Here is a 13,453-nt window from a genome sequence, read left to right on the forward strand (position 1 = left end):
ATCCTTGTCATCGTATCCCAATTACGTGGAGCGATGCTCATGATGTCAATCACTGGGTTATTTGGTCCAGACTATGTACAGACCACCGCCATATAGCTGGAATATTGCCGAGAGCGGCTTTAAACGAGAAAAAAAATGAAAAAGCTATCCAAAACATATGCCTTTACATTGGATGTCATGATACAATTATTTGCTCCGATGAAAAATATTGTCTGGCTCCAGAGAGACATTGCATGTCTTGAAGCATTGAAAGAGAACAGTATTATGTTTCCTGAAACAAGTCAGGGTCCCGTTGCTTAAAGCTACCTTAACGCTGAGTTGGTCGTAACTCCGATGGGTTTACCATAGCCGTAGCACTAACATCTTTTTGTACAAAGGAGTCATGATAACTCTATAAGAACATGTTATAGTCAACCGCAAAGCAGTGCTGGATATATTTACATGATGTTCATGTTCTTGTCTTCAGGCCTAGGTGGGCTCGGGGCTCTGCTAGCTCTGAGTGGAGGGGGGACTGGCGGCCTGCTGGGGGGTACAGGCGGGGCCAGGGGCAGTGGAGGAGGCCTCTTTGGCAGTTCAGGTAATAACTTTATATATAACCCAGCAGGGTAGAAAAATAGGTTGTTATAACCTTTCGATAAGTGCATACGTGTGTCGGTTCTCTACGCTGAATGTTCATTTGAAGCGACATGACGTCACATTGCTTTATTGTTGAGAACAGTACGATATGACGTCATTTAATGCTCATGGCCTTACACATATATATCATGACGTAATCTGAACAATAATCTGCCTTCAGGGAAGTTTCTGTGTAGGGTTGACATTTCATTCGGTTTTCTTAGTTTTCTACACACCTCACTCACTCTGGACTGATATTCCGTATTTACTCGGAGTTCGTTGGTTATTCTCTAAGTGAGTGAGGGTGAGTGAGTTGTGTGTTAACGCCGCTTTTAACAGTACTAGTATTCCAGTTATATCACGGCGTGTCAGCTTAATGTGGGAGGAAAGCCCGAAGTGATGCAGGTCCCAGACGTTTACCACTTCGGTGAAACCCACGAGTATGGGTATGGTGCTGACAAACCTAGAAACATAATCTGGGCGAACCGGGATTCGAACCCACAATCTAGGTTTCTGGCGTGACCAAGGGACGCAACTCTGCACAGCGAATCGCGGCGCCTTAGACGACTGGGCCACCCATGCCCCCTATTCTCTAAGAAGCAAGGCACTTTTTGTGAATCTGTGTTTGAAAATGATATGTTCTTATAATTTTGATCACGTTGTTCCTATAACACGAAATATACTGTACGTGCATCATTTTAGGATAACTGACAAATTGCTGAGATTAGAATCAGTCGTTACGCATATTAATTACACTGACTGCCTACTGACATTTGTTTCTATCGCTTTAAAGCATTCTACATACACTGAATAGGGGTTAAGATATATTCAAGAAATACAAACTATGGCAACTTCGATTGTTGGACTGATTATAACATCAAGCCGGAGACCGATTAACATACATTCATATTGCCATGTTAAAGGATACATATATACTGTTTCCTAATATTTTAAGTTTTGGAACATCTATATGTAGCTTCTTAGAAGACATTCACTGGATCCGTGCTTGCCGTAAGAGGCGACTGACGGGATCGGGTGGTCAGGTTCGCTGACTTGGTTGATTGCATGTCATCAATCCCAATTGTGTGGATCGATGATCATGATGTGAATCACTAGATTGTCGGGTCTAGACTTGATTAAGACCGCCGTCATATAGCTGGGATATTGCTAAGTGCGGCGTTAACACAAACAAACAAACAAACAATCACTGAATGTTCCTAGCTGCTTATAGTTTGACCTTTTCACTAATCTTTCTCGTAGCATTAATGATGTTGGTAAAAGTGAAATACGTATTCCTAGTTGGTGCATTTGAACATTATTATGATATCATAAGCATGTATCAAACGTAGAAGGGCAATAATTCCCATAATAAATGTCGTGCGATGTTTCATGTGTTCCATTACTTTTTTTATATTTAAAAAAATAATTATATTTACAAATACCCACAATACACAAGCATTCATAAAGTAACTTTGTAACTATGGAAACTTGATGTTTGTTAATTTTCTTGTTGATTGACAGGTCTCACGCAGCAGTTGCTGCAATGTCGACTTCTTAGCCGCATCTTCCCACTTGAAGCATAACTGATTCCCGTGCGGAGTTACAACATAGGACACATGACCAATGGACTTGATTTGTACAAAATGAGTCGAACAAAGTCAGATATGTACTTTATAAATAAATAAATTCTGGTAATGTTTAACGGATTGTTTGTTTTAATTCATTTGGTTGAAATGAACACGTCAGCGCTTTTGGATATGCATACTTATATCTCCATCACATGAAATATACCTCGCGCGCAGGCATTGAGTATCCGTAATACTGCACTAATAAATTTTTACATTATTAAAAATTCAAACGAAGCAGGGGCGGAGATGTTGCAGAATTGTTAAAGCCTTAGTTTGTTTGTTGTTTAACGCCACACTCAGCAATATTCCAGCTATTTGACGGCGGTCTGTAAATAATCGAGTCTGGACCAGACAATCCAGTGATTGATAGCCTGAGCATCGATCCACGCAGCTGGTTGGCTGTTTGGGATACAATGACATGCATCAACCAAGTCAGCGAGCCTGACCACCCGATCCCTTTAGTCGCTTCCGACGACAAGCATGGATTGCTGAAGACTTATTCTAACCGGGATCTTCACGTAGTATCAGTGACTGAGTGAGTGAGTACGGTTTTAGGCCGCTTTTAGCAATATTCCAGCAATATCACGGCGGGGGACACCGAAATTGGGCTTCACCCATTGTACCCATGTCGGGAATCGAACCCGGATCTTCGGCGTGATGAGCGAACGCTTTAACCTCCAGGCTACCCGACCGCCCCCCGTAGTATCAGTGAAGATGGGTAGACTTAATTTTATGGATTGCAAGGTCTTTATTCTTTCAATTCTGTCTGTGTACTTGCGTGATAAAGGTACCAGCACCTGTACTGAAATGTCGACAGAATAAAGAAGTTAGATTTGAAACATCGGTATAATTCATAAAGCCAATCTTGAGGTCCCACGCCATGAAAAGTGTCTAAAACTAATCCACTCACTCACACAAACGAAGCAGAAGAGTTTCTATAACCATGCGTTACGTCACGCTCTTCTGATGACGTCAAGTGCTCCCCCTGAGAACCAATGATCCACAGATCCTGGCACGGCACAGGGACACAACTCTGCCTTGTCCTGAACCAGCCATAACCCTTGATATAGGATGAAAAAAGGCCCGCCTCCGTGGTCGAGTGGTAGAGCATCCGCCCGGGGAGCGGAAGGTCGGGGGTTCGATCCCCGGCCGCATCATACCAAAAGATGGTACTTGTTGTTACTCTGCCTTGCGCTCGGCATTGAAGGGATAAAACAAGACCTGGTCGGCTCGGAGTCATTGTACTGTGTCTGAGTTGGGTATTCATGTTAAACTGCGCCATGGTATCTCAGTGGGCTAGCACTATAAATCGGCATTAGTCCGGACTAGTACAAGCAGCCACACACACACATACACAGTGGGTTAGTGAGTGAGTGCGGTTTTACGCCGCTTTTAGCAATATTCCAGCAATATCACGGCGGGGGACACCAGAAATGCGCTTCACACTACACACACACACAGAGACACTGCACGTCGCTATATAAGTGCAATAATAATGGACGCGACGTAAGCCCCATTTTACCTCCCCTCACCTTTATAAAACAGTTCCAGTAAATTGAAGGTGATGCATATGGCTGCAGGTGTGCAGGTGGTGCTGTCTGGAATACTTATTTCTGTTAAAATGGTGTCAAATGATTTGTGCCTCCTGGGCTAGGAAAAAGTTCCCAGGATCCCATGTTTGTCGTTAATACCAGCAAAGGGTGTAGGTTATTTTGCTCATTGCGTGTTATCCAGTGTTGGGGAAATTCAGTCTCCTCTAAGAAACAGAAATAGTAATTCCCAAGTCCGAAAACTGATGGCTGAAACGTACATAACACTATAGAAGTATACATTACCGTGCATATATAACCTCCCCTATCTACCGTCCTGAATATTGTGTATACTATATGTGATAGATCTCTATAGATCTTTCATTCGAAATACTGTATATGATATATGCGGTACAAAAAGCAACAAAACTATTTCCATAATCATGAGAAGTCTGCTAAAAGCAGGGTCCGTTGTACGATCCCGATTCCGTCATTAACATGTGTTTATGAATCACTATCAATAACTGATGATACCGGGTGTTCGCGAAAAGGTGAGCGTACCCGGTCCCACTTGTGGCATCCGTCACAAACACATGCAAAGGCAATTCATGTGTTCACCAGAAATAACACGAGAACATATTGTAGCATTCACAGTAGGAAATTGAATCGGACATCATTTTTGCCACTGAAGTTTTAAATTTGGATGTGTCCTCAACATGTGTACCATAACACGTTTTGAAGATTTATTAAGGCATTGAATGATGTAAACCTTTTAAGCAAGAGTTATATGGCGCTCTTTGATAAAAAAAAACATACCTAAAAAGCTGTGAAATAAACACATTAAAGGCTGGAGCTGCTGGAATGTAGCTCGAAGTGAAGGGAAAGTTGACTGCTGGAAAGTTGAAGTCATCCCTCTTGTCATACAGTCTTGTATTTATAATGACAATCAACAAACACAATATTAATGTCTAGAAACAATTTATTATTACAAATTATAAAAATATATTTGGCAGGGGGATTCTCATTGCATTGTTTCCAGCCAGGCTGCACAAGGAGGGTTCTCGGACCCCGACTCCTTGTCCCTGGTCGCCAGTGTAGCCTGGCTGGAATGAGTGAGTGAGTGACTAGAGCACCTACCTGTGAGCGGGTAGATGGTGATTGAATATGACAGGCAAACAACCGCGACCGGGTAGCCTGTTGATGACCCAGGTCTTGGTCGATCGGAAAGCTGATGGTGAATTAACGATATGGTTGGAATGACCGAATGTAAGTGCCGAATTTAATGCATAGATCTGAATGAGATCTAGATCTTGACAGATGAGACAGTTTCTTTTTTATTTCTGGTTTAGGTGGGTAAATAAGTGTAAGAGAATTGGCTGATATACCTGATATTTAAGTCAAGCTTAAATTCCCGTGTTTTAAAATTGCCATTCCCGGCAGAAAGTCCTATTCATATAAGAATATAAGAATCAGATGAGCAAGCATCAGGTTTTTCCTTATTAAGTCAGTCTGGTAAGGCTCATCACATACCTTCGTATTGCCATTTGTTAAAAACAAAGAAACCAAACCAAACCAAACCATAAAGGCACAGTCAGAAATGGCAGGGTTATGTCATCTTAACGTTTTTCAATGTGACTCCAATGGCAGCCATGTTTATATTGGATTAGAAATTGTTGAGCCGTATTTAGGGACACAATTCCCTGGAGTATGTACACACTGTAGCAACTTAGAATTGTCGAAAATCACGCAATTGCTTCACGATCACGACAAGCAATAGTTCCCACGGGGTAACGTGTACATTAAGTACGCCAAATACATCAAACAATGACAAAATTATAACTTTGATAAATTATTTCCAATAAATCGGAATATCTAATTTCATAATGATAATGCAAAAGAATGTATGATTGACATTTCCAAAATGGCTGCCATGGCGCTGCTGTTTTAAAAAACGGATCACATTATTTGAGCATATTAGTGGAACACCATTGCAGGAATCGTCCTTGTAAAGTTTAAGTTCATATTCATATAATATATCGTGTGTTACTCGAAATATTACTGGGGAAGTATTCCAAGATGTTCAATATATTGGCCAGTTAGAAATATTATTATTTTGTATTGTCGTGTTTCCATATATTCACGTCCACTCTCCAAGAAGTTTTAACTTTGTTGCAAGTTTAATTATTTCTATGATGTTTTAAACCTGAATTTTATATGAACAGTAATTAAGTTTGATAAACTCTGCAGCTAAAGATCCGGGGTAGAATAGGTCTTCAACAACCCATGCTTGCCGTACGAGGCGACTATGCCTGTCGTAAGAGGCGACTAACGGGATCGGGTGGTCAGGCTCGCTGACTTGGTTGATGCATGTCATCGGTCCCAATTGCGTGAATCGATGCTCATGATATTAATCACTGGATTGTCTGGTCCAGACTCGATTATTTACAGACCGCCGCCATATAGCTGGAATATTGCTGAGTGCGGCGTTAAACAACCAACCAACCAACTAACCAACTATAAACCTGTAATTAGATGTTACATCAGAGATCAAAAGCAGAAGATGGGGAGACACCCACGTTGATATAAATAAATTACATGTAATAAAACTAAATATCGGTTACACCTACTTGGGTGGTCAGTCCAGATTTGAAGAGGTCATATTCAGACGATGTCGTATTGGCTATACCAGATATACACATGGGACTTATTGAAAGGTGAGGATCCTCCATTTTGTATCCCTTGTGATGAAAGAATCACCGTCTAGCATGTCCTGCTTGACTGTGTTGATTTTTTAATCACAAGAGATAACTATTTCAAGGTTTCATCCATGAAGGATCTTTTTAATAATAGTAGCTCTCATTTAATTATTGTTTTTAAAGCAATAGAATAGCATAATAAAATTTGAATCATATGTTTTGTAAAAACTATATGACCTTAAATTTTGTAGAATGAATTTATATCTGAGATTGTTAGTGGCTGTATCCACTAAGAGGGTTAAAGTAGTGAAAAATTATTGTCCCCCTGGGACCCATTATCCCATTTCATTCAGTGAATATTATATATGCTACTCATTTGAACGTAGAAAATTTGTCGATCCGTGAAGATCCGGGGTAGGATAGGTCTTCAGCATCCCATGCTTGCCGTAAAAGGCGACTATGCTTGTCTTAAGAGGCGACTAACGGGGTCGGGTGGTCATGCTCGCTGACATGGTTGATGAATGGCAGTGTATCCCAAAAGCGTGGATCGATGCTCATGATTTCAATCACTGGATTGTCTCATTTATTTACAGACCGCCGTCATATAGATGGAATATTACTGAGTGCGGCGTTAAACAAGAAAGAAAGAAAGAAAGAATATTTGTCATTTTAATTTTGGCTAAACATGCGGACAATCGCCAGCGACTAACAGGTTGGTGTAAATCCTGCTGTGATCATTGCTAGGATCCATGCTGGGATCCATGCTGTGGTCCATGCAGGTAGCAAAGGTACTGTGAGTCCCCATGGTCCCTAGTATGGTGATCTCCCTTCAGTGGCTGGCGATCAATAGCCATGCCAGTTTGTATCATGTGTTGTTGCTACACAATGTGATTTGTTTATGTATACAGTATTTGATTTAAGAGATTCATACATATTTACATTTTCCAAAGAATCATAATTTCATACCATATGGACTTCTTATCATGATTATATTCATCAAAGCACATAATAATAAGTATTCATATTTATTTGATTTTAATATACACTTTAAATAAATTTACAATAATGGTCTTGAAAAGGAACATATTTATTTCAAAGGAACCTCTTCAAAAGTTGGAAAATAATAATTGTATTCGGAACACGTTTATTGTAGTGAAATGATATTTAAAATAAAACGGCGCTCATTCAGACATTTGTGTCGAATTTGTTATGAGTTATCAACTTTTAAATCCCATATTTTATCTCCACAAACCAGATGTTGTCATTATTAACGGTTTTGACAGGTTTTCTCCACTGTAGTGACACACCTACCTGACCGTGTGATGGGAACGTTACCCGGTCAACTGCATCCTTGACATCGGCCCTTTCATGTTCCGGTCATGCTGCATATCTTCATCACGGTCAAGAGTCGGCTCAGCACTGGTCACTTAGGTCCTGTTCTTCCCCGGAATCGCCACAGGGGTAGTTTAATACTTAGACGGCAGAGATTGATGGCCACCTCGGCGAGCAATTGGGGCTTCACATTCTGACTTTAGCTTGTCACTACATACAGACAATAAAACAGGTAATTTGGAGGACATTTCTGAGTTTGACTCTTGAGTGACAAAAATGATGTCCGAAACAATTCCCTATTTTCACTTGTACACAATGTTCCCGTGCCTTTGCATGTGTTCGTGACGGGTGCCACCGGTGGGGCAGGCTACGTTCACCTTTTCGCGAACACATTGTATCATCACTGTTTGATAGTGATTCATAAACACATGCTCATGATATAGTTGGAATTCTACAATCGAGATTTCTTATGAATATGGAGAGGGTTGTGTCGCTTTTGTTGCCAAAACAATAGGGACAACTGCATAGGAAGTGAACCCATTTTAAAGCAGAGAGCATGTGCGAATCATTTTAAACAAATTGTAATATTCATTCATGTCTTGTTGCATGCGTGGACAAATTAAACTGATTTGAAACCCAGCTTCATATATCAAGTTACAAAAGCCCCCGTGGGGATGCGGGATAAAACATGTCCCGGTATCGCTTTGCAGGTCGTAAGAAGCGATTAATAGAATGGGTGATCTGGTTGGTTGATGACGTGTCAAGGTACCCGGACGGCGTGGCTCGTTGCTCATAATATCAACCACTGGGTTGTCTTGTCGACTCGATCACTTACAAGCCGCCGTGGTGTATCGGGAATATATCTGAGTGCGGCGTCGAACAACAAAAACAGAACCACACACACAGACGCACGCACGCACACACGCACGCACGCACACAGCCACACACGCATAGCTACACACACATACATTGTGTAAAGCCCAGTTCTGGTGTCACCCGCCGTGATATTGCTGGAATATTGCTAACAGCGGTGAGTAAACCATACTCACTCATTCACTCCACATATTGATGGCAACTTCAAAGATCAGAGAAGAACTTGCTTTGCCAAGAGTGACAATGACTATATTTTACTTTTACTCCTCTTGGCTCGACTAAGACGTGTAGAAAATGACATGGTGTTTTGGGTCAATGCCAGGTTATGGAAAGGAATTTCAAGGACACTGACTGTGTGCTGGTGCTACACATTACAGGACGATTTACATTTATGGCCATCTTGTCAGTCAAGGAGACAAGCACAATCTTGATTATCCCTTTTTGATTCATGTTGAGCGTTATTGCTGGCAATATACTCTTCGGACGATAGACACTGTCGAGGGTTTGGACATTATCTGGTTAGGACACCCCAGCCCAAGTCACCAACTTAATCTTTATTGGTGTAGTGTGGTTCTATTCGGTTCATGATTTGTATTATTTTTCTAATATTTTCTTCATAGTGGAATAGTTGTCTTTTTCAATCTTACTCGAATACTGTATCTATATACTAGTGTAATACCACTTTAAGTGAACACGGACACAGTATGTTTATTTTCAGAATAATAATTTTGAGGAAAAACATTCATAGATTAAGTCGAATGCGTGCAATATGAGTTATGTGTGAAAAAGGGGTGGACTGGGTTTTACGAACTAAATGAACTATATGCCCGTGGTGCATTGTGTATTGTCATGAGCTCATAAGTTATTGACGCTTTTTGTAGGTGAAACATCTTTGAACCCGTTGGATGAATCGTGTAACTGCCAGCAAGTGACGTCATACTTAGAGAATAGTCTAAAATCTGGACCAGACAATCCAGTGTTTGATATCATGCGCATCGATCCACGCAATTGGGATACGATGACATGCATCAACCATGTCAGCTAGCCTGACCACCCGATCCCGATAGTCGCCTTTTACGGCAAGCATGGGTTGCTGAAGACTCATTCTACCCCGGATCTTAACGGGTCACGGATGTTATATTAGATCTATAAAGAGCCCTGAACAGGCATATACATGGTTCTCCCGTTTCGTCCATCAAATTACTTTAATGTGAACATCATTATTGCTAACATTATGCAACACAACATTATACACATTATTTAAGTCTTTAAGGATAATTCAAATATTTGAAAATATTTAATACGAAAGTGATTGAGTTAAAAATAAACGTCGCAGCGGCATTATTTCAGCTATATAGCGACCTTTAATACTAAAAAGGCTTTTGGCAAGTAAACTCAACATATCAACTTTGCAGATTTTAATACTTTGTCACTAATTCTTGTATTTTTTGTACTGAGTGAATTAAGTTTGTTCCGAGCAATGCTTCTTTTCAATATAACATACTTTGGTTATATGTGCCATTCCATTAAATGGTAATATTTTGAAAATTATATAAATGAATTGGCAGAAAAAGTAGACTTGCCTTGTTCTCCAGGTGCCCAACTTTCCCCAGAAATAACGCAGCTATTTTTACTAATGTTTACGGATGATGTAATCCTTAAGTCGGACACTATTTCTGGCACGGGTGGCCCAGTCGTCTAAAGTGCTGCGATTCGCTGTGCAGAGTTGCGTCCATTGGGCACGTCGCAAACTTACGATTGTGGGTTCGAATCCCGGTTCGCCCCGTTATATTTCTAGGTTTGTCAGCACCATACCCGTGCTCGTGGGTTTCACCGAAGTCGTCAACGTCTGAGACCTGCATCACTTCGGGCTTTCCTCCCACATTAAGCTGACACGCCGTGATATAACTGGAATACTGTTAAAAGCGGCGTTAAACCCAACACACTCACTCGTGCACGTGATGGATTAGGAAGATATCACATATATAGAGGTTATCACGCGAGTGTGTTTGGGGATGGTAAATATCCTGCATTAGGAATAAACATTGTATTTAGCGAGCCTTGGCGAGCTAAATACATAGTGTTTATTCCTAATACAGGATATTTACCATCCCCAAACACACAAGCGTGATAACCTCTTTATCATATAATGTCATTCTTTAATTCTGTGCTTTAAAATCGCTTTCCCTCTCTCACAAACATTACCGAAACATTGCGAGTTTTCCTGGAATGCGCGCATTAATATTTATTACGTCACAGGGTAAGTGATATGTCAGTAGGACTGTGACAGTAGCCAATATAGTTCCAACTGAAATCTGTTTCATATACAGTGGCGAAGCAACTTATACGCAAAACAACAGTTGTTTTTAATTGCCTTTCGTGGCAATCCATCGGTCTGTCCGCTAGAGTAACTGCCCTTTGTCAAAGGGAAGCTACTCTAACCCTAGTCTATGAGTCACGGCCACGGTCAGACGTTGTTGACAGTCGGTCTGTCCTTTCATAACGTTAAGAAGTGTAGTCAGATGTACACACAGCGACAAATCGAAACAAGGTAACAGTTCAAACATATTTCGGCCGAATCCAACCATTTTGATTTGTGGAGAAGGTTTCAAGCCACAGAGATCTACAAGCACAGATATGGCTACTGATCCCGCTTGGCTAGGCCTCGTGCCCTCGCAAAATTGTTTCGAAATTTACATCTCCAAAGTTGCCAAAACTTATAAAATGCCTTAGCTACGTCACGGTTAGACACTGATTTTCAGTATATTAGACTGTTCTTTTGATAATGATAGCAATTATCCCTGTAGTTTATCCAGATTCACGATGGTTAATTCTGACTCGATCGCCGAATGACGAGGGCGACGCCATGTTTGTTTATAAACAGTGAAAGTAGTCCTACTTGACCTTTGGTATTTGCATCTCTATCCGCATATGACCCCAACGGATATCGTTTTTATCCGTTGGCTTTATCCTGCCGAGAAACCTACCCATTATATGATAAATTTATCTACATGTAAACGTTGTATAAGATATTAGTACAATCTGTTGTGTATGCCAACTTGTAACATGTTTTTCACCCCAAAAGTGTTAACAATTTACTATTATTGGAGGCTAGCCTTGGAAAAAATAATTGGGTTTCAAATTTGAAATTATTATTATGTAAAAAAGGATTTGGTTTTTTTTGGGAAGACCAGACTATTTGCATTATTTGCATTATTTTCCTTTGTCCCGGATTTTTTGGTTAAATCAAAATATGTGTATGAACAGGATTGGCGTGCTTCCCTATCTCTTGGCTCCGAAACGTTTCCTACCTATTTTAGACGTTGAACCATATATTAGTTGTATCACTATAAATACATTTCGTGTGGCTTTGGAAAGGTCGATATGTGGCTCACGTCGTCTGAAAATAGAAACTGGTCGATACATGGGGATGTCAAGAAACCACAGAATATGTGAAACGTGTTCCTGTGGATTTGTTTAAAGTTAATATCAGTGAGTGAGTGAGTGAGTATGGTTTTATGCCGCTTTTAGCAATATTCCAGCAATATCACGGCGGGGCACACCAGAAATGGGCTTACCACATTGTATCCATGTCGGGAATCGAACCCGGGTCTTCGGCGTGACGAGCGAATACTTTAACCACTAGGCTACGCGACCGCCCCTAAGTTAATATCAATTAGGAGATAAACATACTGTGTTTTCAATGTAGAGCTGGGTTACCTGTAGTTTTAACCGCGCTAACTTGAATTTGGAACCGAACGCGCAGCATGTTGTAATAACCGCATCTGTGCATTTTGTGACCTGTAATTGCAGATATAATTATTTAAATATGCCTACCGACAATGACTGAAAATAGTACAATTCTATGAATATTGGCTTCCGCGGTGATGCGTCTGTCAAACCAGCTGTTTCAATCAGAGGGGGTTTATTCTGATGTAATAGCCTCTGATTGACCTATCAGAATCGAGTGAATTCCAAATTCATGGTAGAATTTAAATTGATACATAGTGCATATGAACACTTGCGGCAATTGTATGTTCCCAAATCTTTCATATATTTCCTAGTTTACATAACTTCATCGCTGTGAACAACCCCCAAAACCAAAATTTTCTCAGCTAGTAATATGCAATTGACTCTGAAAGACATTCAACAGGTCCCTCTTCTCCCTTTGTCCATTTTGTGGCATATGCTTCGACAGCATCCATAATGATATTAAATCACCAGACCTTGTCTCTATGATCAGTCAGAAACCCACCAGTCCTTATTCATCGGCTTTTACGTCATGATTGGAAATTAGGGTGGACGGAAATACGAAATTTTGAGATACCTTTGAATTTAAAGACTCGACAATAATCTCCTCTTTAACAAAGTATCTCGTCCTTAGTACTGACTGCAATTGGTATTTCATAATGACATATGCAAATAGTTTTGCGAAAAGGGCAAAAATGCCGATTTCAATATTGCTGCCGTGGCGATCATGTTTAAAATCGAATCGGAATTCTGTAAACATTTGCGACAACACAGCTGTATAAACATACACAGAATGCATGCCCTTGTGCTCGCCTAAAGAGCAGATGGTTCCAAAATCTACGTCTGAAAAAGGTGTATCATCACAATTTTATAGTGATTCATACACATATGCATATATATTGTCGGAATCGTACAATATTTTAATGTTATTCCGCATACTACATACTGATATCAATTTTCATAATAATACTGACAATTTAGCTGAGCAATTTGCAATTTATGAAACAAGTGATTCACCTATCACCTGTCA

The 13,453-nt window shown here is 40.4% G+C and overlaps 1 long non-coding RNA gene across 1 annotated transcript; it reads left to right on the top strand.

Annotated features, from left to right (window-relative positions):
* Window positions 1-525: 525 nt before the first annotated feature.
* Window positions 526-2,317, top strand: LOC124146695. The gene is made up of 2 exons (XR_006862717.1): window positions 526-577; window positions 2,137-2,317. It is a non-coding gene; the product is annotated as an uncharacterized LOC124146695 (long non-coding RNA).
* Window positions 2,318-13,453: the final 11,136 nt, after the last annotated feature.

Source organism: Haliotis rufescens, unplaced genomic scaffold (assembly GCF_023055435.1).
Source record: "Haliotis rufescens isolate VD_foot unplaced genomic scaffold, xgHalRufe1.0.p SCAF_10, whole genome shotgun sequence".
In the NCBI taxonomy this organism is placed as follows: domain Eukaryota; kingdom Metazoa; phylum Mollusca; class Gastropoda; order Lepetellida; family Haliotidae; genus Haliotis; species Haliotis rufescens.